Raw genomic sequence first — 23,603 nt, forward strand, 5'->3', positions numbered from 1 at the left:
CCGCAGTTTGAGAACCCCTGAGCATGTGGGCAAGACTCACCAGCCAGACACCCAGGAAAGAATTCTCTGTAGTAACTCAGATCCCACCACATCTAACATCCCATCGGGCATATTTACCACTAATAGTCAAAGATCAGTTAATTGCCAAAATTAAACTATCCTATCATACCATCCCCTCCATAAACTTATCAAGCTTAGTTTTGAAGCCAGATATGTCTTTTAACCCCACTGCTCCCCTTGGAAGGCTGTTCCAGAACTTCACTCCTCTGATGGTTAGAAACCTTCGTCTAATTTTAAGCCTAAACTTCCTGATGGCCAGTTTTTATCCATTTGTTCTTGTGTCCATATTGGTACTGAGTTTAAATAATTCCTCTCCCTCCCTGGTATTTATTCCTCTGATATATTTATAGAGAGCAATCATATCTCCCCACAGCCTTCTTTTGGTTAGGCTAAACAAGCCAAGCTCTTTGAGTCTCATTTCGTAAGACAGGTTTTCCATTCCTCAGATCATCCTAGGAGCCCTTCTCTGTAACTGTTCCAGTTTGAATTCATCCTTCCAAAACATGGGAGACCAGAACTGCACACAGTATTCCAGATGAGGTCTCACCAGTGCCTTGTATAACTGTGCTAATACCTCCTTATCTCTACTGGAAATACCTCACCTGATGCATCCCAAGACCACTTTAGCTTTTTTCACAGCCATATCACATTGGCAGCTCATAGTCATCCTGTGATCAACCAATACTCCGAGGTCCTTCTCTTTCTCTGTTACTTCCAACTGATGCTTATAATAAAAATTCTTGTTATTAATCCCTAAATGCGTGACCTTGGACTTTTCACTATTAAATTTCATCCTATTACTATTACTCCAGTTTACAAGGTCATCCAGATCTTCCTGTAGGTACCAATGCCATAGGGAAGGATTGGAGAGAGGTCCTGGAGGCCAAATTTAGGCTGCTAGGTAAGAGATTGAAGTCCAGGACCTCCATGGTAGCATTCTCTGAAATGCTTCCAGTTCCACGCACAGGGCCAGTCAGATAGACAGAACTGCAGGGACTCAATACGTGGATGAGACGATGGTGTAGGGAGGAGGGGTTTACATTTATTAGGAACTGGGGAAACTTTTGGGAAAGGGGGAGCCTATACTGGAAGGATGGGCTAAACCACCTAAACCAAAATGGAACCAGATTGCTGGAACTTAAAATTAAAAAGGTCGTAGAGCAGGTTTTAAACTAAGGGATGGGAGAAAGCTGACAGGTGCAGAGGAGCACGTGGTTCGGACATCCCTTAGGGGAGGATTTATAAATGGAGATTCCCTGTGTCCTAATAAGGAGGAGAGGATGGAAGATGATAAAATATAGGTAGGATCTGATGAGAAACAGTCAAAAGAAAAAAAGTCCCATTCAATTACATCATGTAATGGCAGACAGCTAAAAAGTGACAAGTGCTTATACATCAATGCTAGAAGTCTAAATAATAAGTTGGGTGAACTAGAGTGCCTCATATTAAATGAGGATATTGATATAATAGGCATCACAGAAACTTGGTGGAATGAGGATAATTAATGGGATACAGCAATACCAGGGTACAAAATATATTGGAAGGATAGAACAGGTTGTGCTGGTGGGGGAGTGGCACTATATGTGAAAGAAAGCGTAGAATCAAATGAAGTAAAAATCTTAAATGAATCCAATTGTATCATAGAATCTTTATGGATAGTAATTCCATTCTTGAATAAGAAGAATATAGCACTAGGGATATATTACAGACCACCTAACCACGATGATGATAGTGACTGTGAAATGCTCAGGAAGATTAGAGAGGCTATTAAAATAAAATAAAAATCAATAATAATGGGGAATTTCAACTATTCCCATATAGACTGGGTACATATCACCTTAGGAAGGAATGCAGAGATAAACTTTCTTGATACCCTAAATGACTGCTTCTTGGAGCAGCTAGTCCTGGAACCCACAAGAGGAGAGGCAATTCTTGATTTAGTCCTAAGTGGAGCACAGGATAAGGTCCAAGAGGTGAATATAGCTGGACCACTTGGTAATAGTGACCATAATGTAATTAAATTTAACATCCCTGTGGCGGGGAAAACACCACAGTGGCCCAACACTGTAGCATTTAATTTCGGAAAGGGAAACTACACAAAAATGAGGAGGTTAGTTAGGCAGAAATTAAAAGGTGCAGCACCAAAAGTAAAATCCCTGCAAGCTGCAGGGAAACTTTTTAAAGACACCATAATAAAGGCTCAATTTAAATGTATACCACAAATTAAAAAACATAGCAAAAGAACCCAAAAAGAGCCACCGTGGCTAAACAACAAAGTGAAAGAAGTAGTGAGAGGCAAAAAGGCATCCTTTAAAAAAAGTGGAAGTTACATCCTAATGAGGAAAATAGAAAGGAGCATAAACTCTGGCAAATGAAGTGTAAAAATATAATTAGCAAGGCCAAAAAAGAATTTGAAGAACAGCTACCCAAAGACTCAAAAAGTAATAGCAAAAAAAAATTTAAGTGCATCAGAAGCAGGAAGCCCGCTAAACAACCAGTGGGGCCATTGGACAATCGATATGCTAAAGGAGCACTCAAGGACGAAAAGGCCATTGCAGAGAAACTAAACAAATTCTTTGCATTGGTCTTCACAGTTGAGGATGTGAGGGAGATTCCCAAACCTGAGCCATTCTTTTTAGGTGACAAATCTGGGGAACTGTCCCAGATAGGTGTCATTAGAGGAGGTTTTGGAACAAATTGATAAACTAAACAGTAATAAGTCACCAGGACCAGATGGTATTCACCCAAGAGTTCTGAAGGAACTCAAATGTGAAATTGCAGGACTAGTAACTGTCATCTATAACCTATCATTTAAATCAGCTTCTGTACCAAATGACTGGAGGATAGCTAATGAGATGCCAATTTTTAAAAAGGGCTTTAGAGGTGATCCTAGTAATTACAGGCCAGTAAGCCTGATTTCAGTACCGGGCAAACTGGTTGAAACTATAGTAAAGAACAAAATTGACAGACACATAGATGAATATCATTTGTTGGGGAATAGTCAACATGATTTTTGTGAAGGGAAATCATGCCTCACCAATCTACTAGAATTCTTTGAGGGGGTCAACAAGCATGTGAACAAGGAGGATGCAGTGGATATAGTATCAGTGGGGTAGCCGTGTTAGTCTGGATCTGTAAAAAGAGACAGATCACTTTTTGCAGTGGATATAGTGTATTTAGATTTTCAAAAAGCCTTTGACAAGGTCAAAAAGATTGGAAACAAAGGGTAGGAATAAATGGTTGGTTTTCAGAATGGAGAGAGGTAAGTAGTGGTGTCCCCCAGTGCTCTGTACTGGGCCCAGTCCTATTTAACATATTCATAAATGATCTGAAAAAAGGGGTAAACAGTGAGGTGGCAACATTTGCAGATGATACAAAACTACTCAAGATATTTAAGTCCCAGGTAAACTGCAAAGAGCTACAAAAGGATCTCTCAAAACTAAGTGACTGCGCAACAAAATGGCAGATGAAATTCAATGTTGATAAATGCAAAGTAATGCACATTGGAAAACATAATCTCAACTATACATATGCAATGATGGGGTCTAAATTAACTGTTACCTCTCAAGAAAGAGATATTGGAGTCATTGTGGATAGTTCTCTGAAAACATCCACTCAATGTGCAGCAGCAGTCAAAAAAAGCAAACAGAATGTTGGGAATCATTAAGAAAGGGATAGATAATAAGACTGAAAATATAATATTGCTTCTATATAAATCCATGGTACGTCCATATCTTGAATACTGCATGCAGACGTGGTCACCACATCTCAAATAAGATATATTGGACTTGGAAAAGGTTCAGAAAAGGGCAACAAAAATTATTAGAGTATGGAATGGCTGCCATATGAGGAGAGATTAATAAGAGTGGGACTTTTTAGCTTGGAAAAGAGACTACTAAGGTCTATAAAACTAGAGGTCTATAAAATCATGACTGGTGTGGAGAAAGTGAATAGGGAAGTGTTACTTGGCCCTTCACATAACACAAGAACTAGGGCCACCAAATGAAATTAATAGGCAGCAGGTTTAAAACAAACAAAAGTAAGTATTTTTTCATACGATGCACAGTCAACCTGTGAACTCCTTGCCAGAGGATGTTATGAAGGCCAAGACTATAACAGGGTTCAAAAAAGAACTAGATAAATTAATGGAGGATTGGTCCATCAACTATTACCCAGGATGGGCAGGGATGGTGTCCCTAGCCTCTGTTTGCCAGAAGCTGGGAATGGGCGACAGGGGATGGATCACTTGATGATTACCTGTTCTGTTCATTCTCTCTGGGGCACCTGGCATTAGCCACTGTCAGAAGACAGGATACTGGGCTAGATGGACCTTTAGTCTGACCCAGTATAGCCGTTCTTATGTTCTCTAGTAGTGTAGGTCTTATTGATTTGGGGATGGGGCTTCCTGGTACATTAAATTAAAAAAAAAACGTTAAAACTATGCCAATATTGGACAATTGCTGGGCCTGACCCTCACTTTTTTTTTGTAAAGTGAAGGCCAAGGAGAGAGCAGTACTTTAAGAGAATCTTTAACGGATACAATGAATCCTGTACATCCGGATAGTCATACAAAAATTACTTGAAAATGATAATGTCTAAGGACTTTGTAATGCATCAATGAATGCATTCATAGCCATACGCTTTATCACTGTCTCTGAAACTACTGATAAAATTAGCACAACCTATGAAAAATTACAGCAACTTCTCTGTAAGTACAAATATGCATGTCCCTTATACACGGAGAAAATGATCTGCCCCTAGATACTTGTATATTTATTTCACAGCTGCTAAATTCTCTCAACCATTCCTGCAGAACCCCAAAGGTGAAATATCTAAAATCTATTTCAAGCAATATAATGCTGATATGCCTTTTCCTGGTTATGAGTGACATAATGGAGCCATTAGTGCTGCATTTGAATTTATATTCAAGTTTTCAAGACATGTGCTCTCGGAGTTCATTGAATGGAACTCTACAGTGTCCTGCAGTACTGTATGTCTAAAAGTTACTCAACTGCAACGTAATAAAGCTTAATAGGCCAGTGAAGCATAAATGTTTGCTTTGTTAAAATTAGCTCTTTAAAGCAGGATAAAATAAATGTCCAGTTGCTCAAAGAAACTCACCTACAGTGTCGGAGGATCTGTTCAGCTGTAAATTGATTGAAGGAGATAGTCTTAGACGTCAGTATATTACAGTAATTCTATTCAACAGCTGAATTCTCCAATTTTATTTCACTGGGGATGTTAATCAGTTCCTTGATGTGATATTAGTTACTTTTAACCTGAAAGGAGATGGATTCAGTCAGACTTACATGGCTAACTCTGTTAAGACCTCATTGAAAGAACAAAAAAACGAACAGCTAGATGTTAATTGGACTACACAACTAGCAAAGGCCATGCTTTTAGACTTTATTATAGATATTTTTGGTCCATGAATTAATGTTAAGGCTGTGAACAATAAAAGCCAGGAAATGGAAGGATGAACCTTCTCTTAACTTACATTTAATGAAAAAGGGAGGAAAAAAAGAGACAGTACCCTTTATTACATTTCAGTCCAGTATTCTGGTAGCTAGCTACCAAACAAATCTCAGTGATATCTAAACAACTTCAAACTTTACCATAATCAGGGACCTGTATATTCTACAAATTCATGGATATGTAATTTGTCACATATTTTACCAGAACTGCTCTTCTGAATCTCAGCTTCATCATATTGTTATTATTATGGGAAGAATGTGACAAAGAGTCATTGCAGTTTGTCTTGAAAGCTGTGAAGTAGAAAACCATTCCTTACTCTAAGAAGAAGACTCTGTCTCACCCCCATCACTGAAAGTTCCATTGTCTTGAGTAGGGTGACCAGATGTCCCTATTTTATAGGGACAGTCCTGATATTTGGGGCATTTTTTTCTATAGGCGCCTATTACCCCCCCCCCCCCCCCACACACACACACCCATCCTGATTTTTCACAATTTGTTGTCTGGTCACCCTATTCTTGAGATCATGGAGGGAGAGAGTTTCTGATATAGTCTGGACACAGCCAATAGAGCGGTACAGATTAACACAACAAGATTTTATACTTCATGCAATGGGCAGCTAGGGATGTGATCAGAACACCAGAATGATGTGCTCTTCTTGATCCATAACTGTCAGCAAAAACCTGCTGCATTCTGCACCAAGTGGAGTTTCGTAAGGGTTGATAGCTTCAATCCTAGGATGGTGCATTTATACAATTAAGCCTGGAGATAAAAAATGCATGGATCACTATGACCAAAACTGCACTTGACAGGATAAAGCATAACCCTTTTTGTGGCTTAAGATGGAAGGTAAATTTGTCTGCTGTTGCTTCTTCAGAACCAAAAATAAGGATTTCAGTCATAGTACATACCTTGAAAATAATGCAGCTATACATCTGATACATCTATTAGTCAGCCAAAATTACTTGCCTGCAATTTGCTTTCAATATCTATCCCTTAATCAGTTTGCAATTATTATTGTAGTAAACGTGAATTCTATCAATCCAATTTAACACTTGTTTGTCTGGAAATTTAGTAACATTCGAGACTGGGAGGTGGGGATAGGGGGTTGGGAGAGAAGGAGAAACTACCTGGACTGCTAACCCAGATGAAACAGTGAAAAACAGGCAAATAAAAATATTCTGTTCTACTCAAATCTGCTCATTTTCCTGTTACCTAGATTGGTATTCAGTATTTCATTGCACACTCATTTCTAGTTTTAAGTTTGCTCAGAATATGTAACTCTGGAACTCCACCTCTTGGGCAGTATTCTACACTATGGTAATACAACTGTAAAAGTTCTCCCTCTGTTTTTGTTATAAAGGAAGGCATATCACAGAGTACTTTTATATCTGCACTCCAGTGTATGCCATCACAATGCATTTATTTTTTTAAAATCTCTTCCCTGATACGATGTGACAAATTATCTTTACAGAGGTACTCTATTCTGTGCTCAGTAGCCATTTTTTTTGCCATTGAGGATTCAATAATGCTATCAGAGGGTTTCCTATCTATTTTCTTTTCCTCTCTTTCTTCTACCAAGAAGCTGCACAGAAGCTGAGCTCCCAGGAAGCCATAGAATATTGTCGTTACTAGAGCTGAAGCAAAAGAGGGGAGGTATTTTTGGGGAGCCAACTGAAAACAGCTGCCACAGCATAGCATATTATCCATATGGGAGAGCAGGATCTGTACCAGAAACAGAAGACTGAGACTTCCTCCCTCTCTCAAGCTGCTGATAGCAAACAGTGATCAAGCTGCTAAAACTCCATCTAACTACTTAAGAGGCACTTTCAAAGAGGAGTTATTTTACATTCTTGAAGCCTATACATTTCATCTGCTCTGCAAGATGAATTTTAATAACATTGAGCTAGTGTAAAAGAGACTGTCCCTTCCTGATACTAAGTTTATATTTGTTTAAATAACTTGAATCCAGAGGAGATATTATGATGCTTTTAGCCATTTAATTTAAATAGGGGATTGCAACTTTGTATAAACTGGCATTTTAACCGGAGTTTAAGGAAAAGAACTGTTGAAAACTTGACGCTTGAGCTGAGCTTTGATTGAAAATTGCCAAGGGAAAGAAAAGCCTGAACTTAATCAATGTCTAATAATTTTTTTTTAGGCCAGAGCCAAGGGAGTTGCTTCACCAAAGTGCAATTCCACTGCAGTTACTAGAATTACACTGATATAAAACTCAGAGTAACACAGTGATGAATCAAGCTCATGAAATGGGAAAATATTGCTAACAGATGCAGGGGACACTCCACCAATCAAACTACTCGGAGACTGGGTGCTTGCAATGACACCTGGGTTGATTTGTCTATACTCAAAGGACCCCTGGAACTTTATAATAAAGTGACTTTGGATGAAGATCAATTTCCACTGTCTGACAGACATCTACTTGCTGTAAACAGATGAAAACCAGCCAAATATGAGAAGAGTGACAGTACAATGTGTAACCCTTCTGCCAGTTGGATCCAGCAGCAACAAGAGTCATGGGGTTCCTTTTCAGCAATACAACAAAACCAGCTAACCCAGGCACCTCCAAGAGGCAGTACTTCCCCTCTTGCAAGCATAGAGTTTGAGTGTAGAAAATAAACTTTTAATAAAAGGAGGGAAGTAATCCAGGATTAATTTGGGAAAATGCCGCAAGCAGGATTCATAAACATAAAACCATGAGCAAAAGACCCACCCCAGAGTATGTTGGACTGTGTCCTTTTGCCTCAGGTTCTTAAATCCAGCAACCAAAAGTTCGCTCCATCACAACCCATTCACAGTTGTCCTTGGCCATTGAAGACCCAGAGTTCAGAGGTGCATCTGCGTGAGCTCGCCTCCCACCCTGGTGGGCGGGGCACCTGGCATGCTCTGCTGTCCAGGCACTCGCTCGAGCATCAGTTATCCTGACGGCCACTCACCACTCCGCTCTGCCGGCTGCTCGCCACTCTACTCCATTGAACGCCCTGCCGGCTGCTCACCTCCACTCTGCACCTTCTGGGATGCCTTGAGGTCCCACCACTTCATACAGCTCTCAGTGATTTCAGCAGTTAGTGGGGGAGCCTCACTGCTAGTGCAGGATGGGCAGTCTCTTGCATCAAAGACACTCTCCCAAAGCAGGCCTCAAAGGCCTAGTTACCAGTGATTTCAGCTCTGTTAGTGTCCAACAAGACTCTCAATTGAATCTTAACCAGCTCTCTTATTACACAGTGGAGAGAGAAAGGGTCAAATGGTGTCTAGGACTCTTAGGCAGGGCTCACAGCACCAAGTACACATACCTGTCCCCACCTTCTCTCAACTCCATTGGACTTTGGCACCCATGTCTCCTGCCTAGCAAGTGCAGATTAGTTGAGGGCGAATCCCTCAATCAAGGTATGCGAAGCACAGTTCTGCTGCCCATGATTCACACAACAAGGATACACAACCCTTTAGTACCATTGCCCCAATAACAAAATGACTTGTGATCCAACACCAGCCAAAAGTGATAATTTGGGCTAAGCAGTCCCATCATGGTGAGCACCCAGGCAGGGTGGGTGTGCCCATGCAAACAAGGTCAGCTCCTGAAGTCCTGTTCCCCAGGGGAGAGCTCATTCAGATCCTCCTTACAAAAGTAAAGAGTAAGCCCAGGCGATGCGGGGTTTATCATTGTAAGAGTTAGATAAATCTTATAACGGTATGTGTTTTGGTAAGGAATGGGGAGAAAACTGCTAAGGGCTGATTTTTTTAAAATAAAGTTACTCGATGTTTTCCTTACATACTTCTTTGTTAAAGAAAATATCGATTTTTATTCTGCGCTTCTATCTTCTTTCCTGAGATCTGAACAAACCTGTGGAAAGGAAAATAAAGATTATGAACATGCCACTTAAATCTAAAGTTTGGGAAATTCCTAACTATTCCACAGGTCTGGAACTATTTATTTAAGTCTTGCATTTCTTTCCACAGTGGATGGTATCCCTTCTTCTGACTGGTAACCAGCCAGGCTTCCTATGGCCCAAATTTTGATGTAAGTAACTATTATAACTCTTATCTGTGTATTATTATTTATATTATAGTAGCACCTAGAGGCCCCAGCTGTGTGCTGGGTGTTATACCTATAAGAACCACTCTCTAAATAGACATGATGGAGTGGGAGGACTCCCCATTTTACACCTGAGGAATTGAGATACAGAGGGATTAAGTGATTTGCCTAATTATGTCTATGGCAGAACTGGGAAAACACATGCTGCCTGAGTCCACATTTTTCCAGACTTTTGAAAGCCGGGGCCCCTTCAGGAAAGAGAGAGAGAGACACACACACACACCCCTACGTACCTCCTCTCTTTCCCTCTCTCCGATCATACATTTGTTCTTTTCTTGTTTTCCTTAATTTAAAATAAGGCATCCACACCGACTTCCATCTGTGGGAGCTGCTCTGGGGAAAACACTGAATCAGGGCATCTGGCTCTGCCAACCCTTATCCTAGTCACACATGCTTCCCGGTCAGGAGTGAGCTTTTATGGGTACTGGTGGCTTTTTCTGAGCACCCAAGCAGAGAGGAGGTTGTAATCACTTTGCACCACTACTGTCTTCTGCCTGGTGGACTTTGTAGCTTGGGAGACTATGCACCTTGGTTCACTCTGGTAGCTTGGGTAAACTTGAGCTGAATCTGAACCATCATCTACACCATAACTTTTGTGTGTGTTATTTCTTGAACTGAACAAATAAAGTTACTGCTACTAATGTCCATTGCAATAGATCTGTAGATCACCATGCTTGGTATCTGCTTACGCCAGTGATATTATTTGAATACCTCTGTTGAGACGTGTGAGCAAGTTATGAGACATTGTTGCTAAGGAACCAACCTTCTTTGTGTTTAGTATCAGTACCACATTAGATGTAATTGTAACTGTGCCCTGGGCAAGTCAGTATGCCCAGGAAGTATGTGTAATGCAGACATGCACACACTTGCAAGTCCAAAGAAACTGGTTTTTCTTCAAAGATTGTATTAGTACTGTCTGTTTTGTGGCTGTTTTCATGTTCCCATACTTATTTGTGAAAGCAGCTACACTGCAATCATGTGTCATATCATTATATGTCTCTATAACCATACAATTTTACACCAATCAGTGAGCTGTGCTTTGATTTTCTAGCCATTTTCAAAAATGAGTACAAATGGACTGGTACTCAATCCCTGGTTCTGAATCCTCATCAAGCTGTAAGCAAAGATTAGATGCAGGCAAAGAGCTAATGCAAACGTCACAACCGCCTAATACTTCTATATCAGGTCAAACGAAAAGACTGGATTTAAAAAATCCCTGAATTTTGGGATAGTTCTGCTGTGGAACTGATCTCTCCAAGTCTGGCCCATCTCTAATGGTGGTATGCTGTTCTATTAGCATATACATGTAATGGAACTACTCATGTTTAAAGTTGCTTATGTGCATATTTGCTGGCTCAGGGCCTTAGTTTGTAGTATGAATAACATTAAATATGAAACAATAATCAATGTGTGTGCAAACAAAAAGGTAATTTAGATGTTAATGGTGTACTGTATTCCTTTTTAATTATATCGCGGGGGGCTTCCTCTCTCATTTTTAAAGTCCCCATCTTACTCTTTTAAGGCCTAATTTTTCAAAGTCCCAGTTTTGCTCACACAGTTATGGAAGTGTTGTCTGCCAGGATCTGTACTGTGGATCCTTCCAGGAGCTGCAGAAAGGCCCTGCAGGCTAGTCAAACTGCCCAAAGTTCCAGTACATTGACTTGGAGCAAGGATTCTTTCCAGGAACATAAATGAAGAGCAATGAGAGAGAACTGAGAGGTGGTTGGGGCTGCTCTACCTTTTATGTCCTGCAGGGAAGCCTGGGGATACACAGGGTGCAGGTGCAGCCCCAGCAGATAATATTGATCAAAAGATTCCAGTCTCATATGCATGAGGTGCATGTGCTTCATAGTGGGATCTACACAGGCAAAGACTTAAAGAAGTCCTTAATTAGTTAGGACAATAACAGTACTTTTCATACTGCTTGTATTACATTGCTTGTTGAGACACTTTTACACGCTTTATTTTTTCTAATAATCGAACCCATAGATCTATATCTGTATTATATTATCTACAAGGTCATAATATAGGGAATTAAATCAAAATTCCATATCCACTTTAGCCACTTTGTGATATCGCTGCCTCAATTTTTCAATCCCTAAGTAATACGTTCCTGCCATGTAATGCTAAATCCAGGGCTTTTAATTCTTCCTTATTTCCCCCCCCCCCCCCAGAACTCCTTCATGTTCCATGTTTCTAAGCACAGCCAACCTTGGATTTTTATTTCTTCACAATTACTCTAAGACCAAGAATACAGACTTCCATATTGTTAAGAAATGTGACAATCCTATATCATATTAAGCCACAGTTCTCAGAGAACATTACATCACCAGTAACAATTTTCTCCAAACAGATAATTTTTGTGGAGTAACATATGATCTGTGAAGTATTTTATAGTTTGCTTATTGAGATATTACTGAATGAGTGGTTTGGATTGCCATTTTCTACATTCTTTTCTATTTAATTGTATTTAGTGGAATATTCAGTTCGGTGCTTCTTTACAAAATATTAACATGTACAAATCTATTTCATTATTCCAAAATTAATAAGTTGACATATTTACCATGGGCCAGAGTCTGTTACCCTTCCTCACATTCAGTGTTACTTTAATTGGAGAGTAGTATCATCAAAATCAACAGTGCTATGCAATGTGAGTAATAGGTATCCAAATACACTCCCAAGCAGCTGAGCATCAAGCCCTAATCCAGCAAAGCACTTATGCATGTGCTTAACTTTAAGGAAATAGATAGTCCCATTGAAGACAATTGAGAATTGAGCCCTTAGCAACAACAGATACAGTTTTGGAGAGCCAACATTCTAAAACAATCCATGGAAAGGAGGACAAAAATCTAGGTTTTGTTTTTTTTTAAACTAAAATATGTCCTAGATTGAGAATAACGCTCCAGGAAACTAACTGATTACTTGAGCCAAGATGCTGTATAAAGATACCAAAATAGATAATTAAAGTCTCAAAAGGAATCTCTGGTTGATAGAAATAGTAGATGAATAGTTTCTACAAATAATAAATAAGTAGCCATTGTTAAAGTTTGGTTTCTTTTTTTTTTTTTTTTTTTTTTTAAAGGAGCTCTATCTATGAGTTGGCTCTGATAAGCAGGAAGATGAGGTCAATCCAAGATGTAACAAGTGGGGATGGGAAAAGTCTGGAAAAGTAACACCAGAGAGAACTCTGATGAAGAGTGAGTTACGGATGAATCCTTAAATATGATTTATGACTTTTTACTTTTTTTTTGTTGTTGGTCTAAATCAAGTTCTAGACTCAAGCATACCGTGGCTGCAATTTCCCCCTGCTCTGGCCTCCAAACACTACTTTGGCTGTTCACAGGGGCGACAAAGGAACTGCAAGAAGCCAGGAGGGAATACCCCTGTTACAGAAGCTGAGTAGGGCTGATTGAAGAGGTCTCACAATGTGGGGCTCGGGGGCGGGGATGACCGGAGTGGAAGGAATATGTTGGAAGAGTGTAACATAGCACTGAGAACAATGTGGGTTTCTGGGCTATTGGACATTCCATAGGCAGTCCTGTGAAGTCTGGTATATATTACACTTAAGCACCCCATATGGTAAAACTATCCTTGGCTTCACTACGAGTATAGTCTGGTCACCACTGGAAAATCCTTCCTATTGGCTTCAGTGGGGCTCCATGTGGATGTAGGAGTCTGTCTGCATGGAGTTCTTTGCAGGATCAGGACCGTACTTTGCAAGTCTAGACTTCTTCTGATTTTAATTGTGCAGCCTTATTACCTTAACATCTTTTTGTATTTAATTAGTCAAATGCTATTTCTTCACATTTCACATTACATAACAGCAATAGTGCACACATACTTAAACATACTAGTGTTATAGATTTTGAGTAGCCTCTCCCCACAGCCATGATGATGTAGAAAGGATTACAAGCTTAGTAATAAAGTCATAATAAACATGAGTCAGGCACTTTAAGAACATACTTAAGAATTTATTGCCCCAATATAGTAACACAGGTGCTTAACTTTATACATGTGAGTACTCCAATTGAACTCAATTAGACTACTCACCTGTATAAAGTTAAGCAGCTGTGTTTACAGGATCTGGTCCTTAGTTGGTTCTTTGTATTTGAAATGTGTAAAAATATAATTTTCTAGATGCACACACATCATGGGCAAACCAGTAAGAAGTGTGCAAGCTGAAAAAATTTGATTTACAGTAATAGACTGCAGCTACCTGCTGTTTGTGTTAAATACGAATCATTACACAGCAGCACCATTGGTTATGGAACCAGATGAGAAACCCATTTTTTCTGATTTCCAGAGCAGGCATAAATGACCAAAACATATGATATGTTTGTTAATTAAAGTAGTGGCAGAATTCCAGTAGGACTACTCTGATGTTTATTATAATATCTGTTTTGCAGTCTAGTAATGAATGGTAACTCATGTCTCTTTACCCAGTTTGTTAAAAATATTTTTTCTTTTATTACTGAAATATGAGAAGATTTTCTGGTGTTTAATATTTATGGATAAAGAATGAACAAATTCTCTGTTTCTTGTCTGCTTGTTTATGAAATATAAATTGAAATTTAAAAGCTTGTTACTGTTTATGATGAATTGTCCTTTTTTGTATACTTATTCAGACCCTAGTGTATGTAAGTATAGTTCAGTGTACATGAAACATTTTAAGGATTCACAGAGACTGTAAATTCATTTAAGTGCATGGAAAAAAGACTAGAGTAACAAAGATGCACATTGGGTAGCTGTCCGGGTACACTTCAGATATAAAACATGCCTTCATTAAGCAACTGTTTAACTGATTACCCATACTACTTTTCTTGGGGTTCTTTTAATTTTGATTGCTTAACTAAAGAGAAAGGACTCGAGCTGAAACTGTTTTTTTAGAATTGATTGAATACCCTTACAGTAGCCACCAATAGCATAGGATACAAGAAAGCAAAAATGGTATTGCTGCAGGTTTAGTTACATAAATTAGAAAAGTGGTCAATATAACCCATTTAGGTTTTGACTCAAATTACACAGCTGCAATAGAAAATAACACTTATACTTTGTTACTATCTCAGGAAGGTGAATTTGTTTAGATTTTTTTTTTAGAATTCCTCAGAACAGGGCCTCACTAGTGCCAATTGTTTATCAGCTATGGTGTTGATAACACAGGGGGAAAAAAAAATTCAAAGCCAGATCATAAAACAATTTGGTCAGTTACTTACATGCCAGTTTTACAAGGTTTCTGTCGCAATAGATCTATAGCTGTCAACGCTTTTAACCTATTCCCCAATGAATAATGTTAGCCCCAGGATCTAACACTCCTAACTACCTAAAATAAATGCCTACATTTATGACAGACTGTATAGACAGAGTGCCGTAGAAAAAGCTTGACACTTGGTCTCATTTTCTGGCTGTAGAACTTGAAAGGCAGTATGAAACCATTAACTATTGTACAGTTCTACAATCTTAGTTAACCACAGTAACTTGGTCAGTTTTAAAGCTACTGTACAACGATTTTGACCAGAATCTGTTCCAAAATAGAGACACAAACAGCAACTCTGACAATATTTAGAGCACATATACAAGTGTGTACACTTCCTTACTAATTAGGTATTCAGTTTCAGGAAGTGGCGAATTGACTGATTTGGGTGGTCAGCCAAGAGCAAATTTGTGTGTTACGTATCAGCTCAGTCATAAGCTTACAGCTCAGCTATTTTTCATAGCAGGAATTGCACTGCAAACACAGGTAGAGTGAAGGACGGACACACTTTCCCCATCAGGTTTGTATGATTTTTGGTGGTGCCCAGAAAGGGTCCAAGTCCCTCCCCCCCAAATACACACCTGCCTAAGGCCTCTGGGAGGGGGTCTGGGGTTCAGGCTCTGGGATGGAGTTTGGGTGCTGGGTGCAGGCTCTGGGCTGAGACAGAGGGTTGGGTTGCGGGGCATGGGGCTGGGTCAGGAATGTGGAGTTTGTGGTGCAGCAGGCAGGCTGCTCCGGGGCTGGGGCCAGAGAGGAGGACTCCTCCCATCCCTCTCCTCACCGGCAGCAGCGAGCTCGAGGGGAGGAGCCCCTCTCCCCAGCCCCCATGGCATGACACTCAGCCAACCCCCTGAAGCTGCTGCTCAGGAGGTTCAGCCAGGATAAGGTCCCTCCCCCACTCAGAGTCAACTTGGAGTCGCGTGCCGGGGAGATGGGAAGGGCTGCCATGTGCCTCCCTCTGCAGGCGCAGCAGCTGCTTCAGCCCCCAGCACCCCTCCCTTGTAGTTGGCTGCGGCAGTGGCTGGTGAGGGAGTGCAGCTCGGAGCTGCAGGAGGCAGCTGCCCTCTGCCTAGGGCAGGCTGGGACATTCGGGGCAGGCATGCGGGAGTGGCAGACAAGGCCAGGGGAGAGACCCAGCCCTGAACATTGGTGGAGCCGGGCCCCCCAGGCCCTGAATTTGCTGAAGCCTGGGCACCACCGACCCATATAACTTGCCGCCCCTGTTTCCTAGCAGGCAATCCAAGTTTCTGGAAAACAGAAAGAAATAGACACTTGCTATTACCAGAGGACTCACAGATGGTCAGCCCAGGATCTCAATCTTCTGCCTCCCAGGTGTCTTTGGCTTTCAGGAATTACTGTGCTGAAGGAGATAGGCCATTTTATTCTATTTCTGTTGGCTTGTCCAATTTGGTTCCTCAGTCAGACAGCGACCCATACTTCTTCCAAAGATTTGAAATGTCCAGCCAAAATGATAGCGGTCCTCTTTCACCATCCAATCAGAGAATGAAACAGCAGCTTTTGAGTTCATAGATTCCAAGGCCAGAAGGGACCATTGTGATCATCTTGTCTGACCTCCTGTAGAGCACAAGCCATAGAACTTCCCCAAAATATTTGCAAAAACAGATCTTTTAGAAAACAATCCTATCTTGATTTAAAATCTTGAGTTCTTGCAACTGGGACTAGAATTTTTCATTCTCTTTGTGTAACACATCCTGCCACATCAGCTTGTGTAAGACAAGTTGTGTGATAACTGCTGGTACAACCATCATGGGACATACTTTAAACACTAGCTGGTTTGCACGGGTCAGAAACTTACCTCTGCTAGTTGCTTTCTACACGTCCCTTTGTCATGCATCCCTTTGCCAATTTTGCATTTATGCTGGCTCAAATCGCAGTTTCTCTATCAATACTCTGCTCGGTGCTGAAATGTCCACTTTAAAGTTCATATAATTTATACAAAGTTCTTCCATATTCTTTGATGCTCTTGAAATTTGTTTTAACAATCTGCAAAGTCACTTCAAGAACTATTGTTCTCCAGCAAGGCAGAACAGCTATCTAACTCTTCTATTTCTGTTCTCCTTGATTTAACAATGGACCTTAGTATATCTCACTGAGCTGAGTCTGTGCATTATTAATCAAAGAGTTACATTTCCAATTATTTCACTCTGTGGTCAAGTGTCCTTATAAACACACTATTTGATTTCAGTTCCTTTTATTTACAACCTCTTTCAGCTCAGGTGTATTTCACTAACTTATACCATATGAATGCTTGATTGCAAATCTTAGCCTGACTTCTTCACTTTATTGCTTAGACTAAAAGAAATCAATATGAATGCAACTTCTTTCTTTCCTAACTGGATTGCCTATGATGTAAATCCTGTCACTAAAGTTTATAAATTTTTTCCCAGTGCTGTATTGTTTATAGTTAACTTCCCTTTCACACATTTGAATTACAATATTAGATTCCATCAAGTTTGCCATTTTACAACTGTACCTGGTACATTTTATAATATCAATGTTTGATATTAATTTAATAGTATTTTTTATTAATTCACAGACAAGGAAAAAGGGGAAGTCTCTTTAGGTCAGTGGCTCTCAACCCACAACCTATGGGCTGCTTGTGGCCCAATCAGCACACAGCTGTGGCCCATGTGACATCCTCAGGCCACAATGGTAAATAGGTTGAGAACCACTGCTTTAGGTGCACCAGTAGTACTCTCCCACAAAAGACTGCAACAGCTGTGAGTTTCCTCAGACTATTGAAAAAAATCCAGCAGATAGACCTTGGGTTTTTATTCTCTCAGCCTCTGTTCTATTTTTTTTAAAAGGCCTTGCTGGCTTGGCAATTGTTAAGTAGTCATAACTCAGAATTTTAGGGCCTTAGTTACTACATCATGTATAAAGCTGAAGGCTCAGTGCTTTAACCACTCAAAAAGTGCCCCAGTTTTACAAGTAGTAATGCAGGTGTACACTTGCAATTGATGATTGCTACTAAAGTATGGTTCATTCATTTTCAATTTAATTGCCCTGGACACTTTAAAACAAGACACTGTGATTGTGGTTTAACTTGGCTGCAGCATTATTAACACATCGGGAAAGGTATCAGGCAGTAACTTATCCAGTGCAGGTCATCCTTCTAATTTATTCATGCCACCTTTGGGAAAAGCTGCCCTCAGCCTTGCTCCCTTTCACACCATTAATCTGGACCCAGCACTGTTGCTGGAAACCCACCACCCTCCCATCATACAAGGCTTAAGGGTATTTAGAAAATAGGTTGGCCACCTCACTATACCAGACATCAGGAACCCCACTGTCTTCCCCACCTTCTTTATTTATTACATCTGCATTAAGATGCTGTGGTAGCAGTCTCTCCTTATGTGTTTTGGGAGGTATACTTTTCCACCTTCTCAGTGCTGTATAAACTGTCAGGCTAACTCGCTGGTCAGGGCACCAAAGAACTTTCCAGCCACACAATTCCCTTCTTTGTTATTCAGAGCTTAGTTTTATATTTTCAAAATAAAACTATGTAACATGAGATCAGCATACTAGACATGTCCTTTCCCCTTGATCTCAGGTTGTCTGTAGGAGCCTATCTACTCCCTACTGGATTACTCTCTGCCTGGGAGTCAAGGCAAGCATCTCTTCTCCCTAGGTTGTTCCCTGCAGTTACACTCTACAGACTGCCTGACTGAGAATTATAAGCTGAGTTTTCCCTTGTTCTAGTGCAGCCGTTCTCAAACTTCTTTGCACTGTGACCCCCTTCTGGAAACAAAAATTACATGACCCCAGGGAGGGGTCAAAGCTGCACCATCTTGGTGGGGAAGCCGAAGGCCAAGGGGTTCAGTCCCAGGCAGGGGGCCTGTAATCTGAGCCCTATCACACACAGCTGAAACCCTAGGGTTTGACTTCAGCCCTGGACAGCGGGGCTCAGGCTTTGGCACAGGGACCCACCAAATCTAACACCAGCCCTGATAACCCCATTAAACCCGCTTTAGGGTCCCAACCCACACTTTGACACCACCATTTTAGGGTCTCCTGGAGGAGCTTTTCTACTCCCTGCAGTTCTCCAGCTCAACTGAGCTACTTGCTGGCTGAAGACCAGGTGATTTTCAATCTATCATCCGATCTCTGGCCTCACAGCATCAACTGAGAGGCAGATGATTAGGTTACAGGTGTGGTTGGGCCCAGCTCCTCTTAAAGGGACAGTCACCTGGAGACATGCTGATTTAAGAGTTCTCTCAGTTCATTTTATATGTTTCCACAAAACAAAAGAAATGGAATCCACACACCCCACCACTTGCTGAACATCACTCACATACCCTCCATGGTTTTGTTCAGGAAACTTGTACTCAGACAAGTTGTGTGAAGTAAACAGACCGTGTGCCTAGTAAGAAATACAGCTGACCTGCCAGTCATGCTGGTTGGTCCTTAGTGTACTATTATTAAAAAAAACCCTAAAAGGCACCTTTTGTGATCATAATCTTTCCATTGGTGCTTAGACACGTGAGTTTTGAATTGGTGTTGGACATTTCCAAATCAGTTCAGCAAGATAAAGGGTTTCAATAGTTTTGCAGTTGCATTAGTACCTTATAAAGGTATTATGACTGTGATTGACAAAACACTATATGCCAACTATTTGCTGAAAGTAAATGTTTAAGCTTCCAGGCTTTTATTGATTGTTTTCAAAGGCAAGTTATTTAACAAATTATTTAAACACATTTAGGGCATGTAGCTCAAAAAATTAGACTAAGAGTTGATTCATAACCAGGGAGCGTTTACATTATGCCACCTGTTAACTATCTAGCTGGTTACTTACATGGCCCTTATCATTATTTGAGCACCTTCCAGGTATTAAATATTTATCTCCTCAAAACAGCTCTGTAAGATAAAGAAGTATTCTCCTCCTCACTCTACAGATGCAGAATTGAGGGACAGAGGAATTAAGTGACTTGCACAAGAAGTCTATTGCAGAACCAAGAACTGAACCCATATATCCTGAGTTCCAGCCCAGCACCTTACCTTCTTCATCACTTGATTAGCACTTAATCAGCTCTCTGAAAGAGATGTAGGTATTAGTGCTGACCTTTGTGGCACCTAGAAAGGTCACAGGAACAACACTTCAATCCACATAGCCTGAGTTAAGTTCCATAGAAAGCAATTCACAGCCAAGTATGCTAGGCAGGAAGCAGCCTAGCATACTGTGCACTATCACAGTTTTATATCCCTACATCTTTCAGCCCTTATTTTCTAGGACCCTAGGAGGAAGAGAGATCTCCCTCTCTAGGGAGCTCTTTCATTCTCAGCTCAGCAGCAGCAAGTTGTTGTTATGAGGAAAGGATTGGACATGATATACCTTGACTTTAGCAAAGCTTTTGATATGGTCTCCCACAGTATTTTTGCCAGCAAGTTAAAAAAAGTATGGATTGGATGAATGGACTATAAGGTGGATAGAAAGCTGGCTAGATTCTTGTGCTCAATGGATAGTGATCAATGGCTCAATGTCTAGTTGGCAGCCAGTATCAAGAGGAGTGCCCCAGATCTTCATTAATGATCTGGACGCTGGGATGGATTGCACCCTCAGCAAGTTTGAGGATGACACTAAGCTGGGGGGAGAGGTAGATATGCTGGAGGGTAGGGATAGGGTCTAGAGTGACCTAGACATATTGGAGGATCTGGCCAAAAGAAATCTGATGAGGTTCAACAAGGACAAGTGTAGAGTCCTGAACTTAGGACAGAAGAATCCCATGCACTGCTACAGACTGGGGACCGACTGGCTAAGTGGCAGTTCCCCAGAAAAGGATCTGGGGATTACAGTGGATGAGAAGCTGGATATGAGTCAACAGTGTGCCCTTGTTGCCAAGAAGGCTAACAGCATATTGGACTGTATTAGTAGGAGCATTGCCAGCAGATCGGGGGAAGTGATTATTACCCTCTATTTGGCACTGGTGAGGCCACATCTGGAGTACTGCATCCTGTTTTGGGCCCCCGCCCCACTATGGAAAGGATGTGGACAAATTGGAGAGTCCAGCGGAGGGCAACAAAAATGATTAGGGGGCTGGGGCACATGAGTTACGAGGAGAGGCTGAGGGAACTGGGCTTATTTAGTCTGCAGAAGAGAAGAATGAAGGGGGATTTGCTAGCAGCCTTCAACTACCTGAAGGGGGGTTCCAAAGAGGATGGAGCTCAGCTGTTCTCAGTGATGGCAGATGACAGAACAAGGAGAAATGGTCTCAAGTTGCAGCGGAGGTGATCTAGGTTGGATATTAGGAAAAACTATTTCACTAGGAGGATGGTGAAGCACTGGAATGGGTTACCTAGGGAGGTGGTGGAATTGGACTAGATCAGTGATCCTAGAGGATCTCTCAGTCGATTGCGATCTCTGATTGTGCAATGGGGCTGCTGCTAAGGCAGGATCTCTGCCTGCTCCAGCCCCACACGGCTCCTGAAAGCAGCCAGCACGGCCCTATGGCTCTGGGTGGGCAGAGGTCTCCCTCTGCACGCTGCTCCTGCCTGCAAGCACTGCCCCCGCAGCTCCCATTGGCCAGGAACAGGGAGCTGTGGCCAATGGGAGCTGCAGGGATGGTGCTTGCAGAGAGGGGCAGTGCACAGACCCACATGCCTCCCATCCCCCTCCTCCGGGGCTACAGGGGCATGTTGGCTCTTTCCGGGAGCGGCATGGGGCTGGAGTAGGCAGGGAGCCTGCCTTAGTGGCAGCCCTGCTGCACCACAAACTGGGAGACACTGGAGGTAAGTGCTACCTGGTGGGAGGCCTCACCCCAAACCCCAGCCCCCTTCCAGAGCCAGTGTCCTAAACACTGTCCTGCACCTCAAGCCCCCAGTCCCCTCCCAGAGCCAGCACCCCATACCCTCTCCTGCACCCCAGCTGTGACCCCCTCCTAGAGCCAGCAGCCTGTAGCCCCTCCTGCACCATCCCAGGGCCCCCTCCTACAACTAAACTCCCTCCCAGAGCTTGCACCCCTCACCCCCTCCTGCACCCCAACCCCCTGCCCCAGGCTCAACCTAAAGTCCCCTCTTACACTGCAAACCCCTTAGCTATAGTGGGGCTTTCGGGAAGGGGCAAGATAGATCCTGGGTTGCCCTTAAATTCAAAAAGTGATTTTGAACATTAAAAGGTTGGAGACTATTAGACTAGATGACATCCTGAGGTCTCTTCCAACCCTATGATTCTATGATTATGTACCCCTTGTATTACTGCCTTCCCAGCTTTTATCAGGTTAGTCAGCTGAGAGCTAATTAGTTCCTTACCTCCCCAGCCTCTCCTTCTGATGACCCACCTGTCACATCTCAGCACTCTGTCACAATAATCTACCCTTGCAATTCCCACAAATCAGACCACTCCCTCTACATAAGCTCCTACAGCCACCAGGGTATTAAGGATTTTCTGCTGCCACTGTCTAGCAAGCAAAGGTCAGTTGCAAGAAGCTATTGGTCAGTTACAGGGCATAGGCTCTGATGTCACTGAGGTAGGGGGCTGAGAAACTGCTGCTGTGTCTGTGTATCACAAAAGGCCAACTCCACAAAACAGCTCAGAGTCTGGAACTGCATTCTTTGTGGAGCACCATAAACCGCAAATTCTAAAGTTTGAATATCAAACCTTTAAAACTCATAATTCTTTGCTATTCTTTTCCTAGTGCCCAAATACATTTATGTATTACAGCTGCAAAATATATGCAATAGATTATGTGCTGATTTAAAGCTTTTCAGTGTACAACATGGATTCTTGAAAAGATCAGAGCAATTAGTTTTGAAACTGCTTGCATGCATTCATTTATTTGTCTATCTCAGTTTTCCTGCTGTTACTGATACTTTTGCTGTGGCTTTCCCCGCCTCCCTCCTCTCTCCTTTCTACCACTTCTCCCCTCTGAGTGAATAGAAATGGCCACACAGTGTTTCCTTTTAAAAAAGCTTTTACATAATCCGGATAAGAAGAGTGCTTTCTTCAGTCTAACTTTTATACAGGTTTTCTAATCTCCACTGAGAATTAGTTTTATATTAGATTATTAAGGAAAACATGCTCAGTATACGTGGAGACTCCAGTTTGAATTTGATTTAGGTCACAAGTGCAGTAAAATGAATATATTGTTTCTGGCTGAGTTGGAGTTGATAGCATTCTCTCTCTCAAACAATATGAATTAGATACAATTCTTCACAATATTTTTTTCTGTTAGAAAGAAGAGGAGATTTGAAAGTTTACTAAAAATATCAACTCTTCAATTGAATATGAAGACCTTGGGATGGTTGACAGAAGTCAGATTTCTGTAGTTTTGGCTCTGGCAAACTGGTGTTTGTTTTCCTACACAAGAGGCTTCATGGAGCCAAACAAAACTGGGAACAGAAGGAACCACAGTTGAGCTTTTCAAAGTTGATAACCATTTTTTTTTCTTAGGCCTTCTAAAAGCTAAATGTGTGGGATTCTTCCTTCCAAATTTTATTTTAGGCTAAACATTAATGAGTTTGTTGATATGAAAACGTAAATCTCATTGACAGAGCTGTGGGTTTGATACAAAGGCCACTGAAATCAATGGGAATCTTTTCATTGATTTTTATTGATCTTTGGGCCAGGCTCTATGTGAGTGTGTAGCTAGCATATTGAGTAGGGAATTGCGGGTCCCAATAATTGTTCATATTCCCTTTTCCATTTTAAGGAAAGGAAAAGTTGCAGGTAAATGAACTAGAAAAGAAAGAACA

General features: G+C 41.4%; 1 long non-coding RNA gene across 2 annotated transcripts in view; it reads right to left on the bottom strand.

The window, feature by feature from the left end:
- Window positions 1–23,603, bottom strand: part of LOC128838571 (uncharacterized) — a 149,580-nt gene that overhangs the window by 83,630 nt on the left and 42,347 nt on the right. For both annotated transcript variants that reach the window (XR_008445209.1, XR_008445208.1), the window contains exon 2: window positions 5,182–5,339. This is a non-coding gene — a long non-coding RNA (uncharacterized LOC128838571). The remainder of the gene's footprint in view (window positions 1–5,181; window positions 5,340–23,603) is intronic.

This window comes from Malaclemys terrapin, chromosome 5 (assembly GCF_027887155.1).
Source record: "Malaclemys terrapin pileata isolate rMalTer1 chromosome 5, rMalTer1.hap1, whole genome shotgun sequence".
NCBI lineage: Eukaryota > Metazoa > Chordata > Testudines > Emydidae > Malaclemys > Malaclemys terrapin.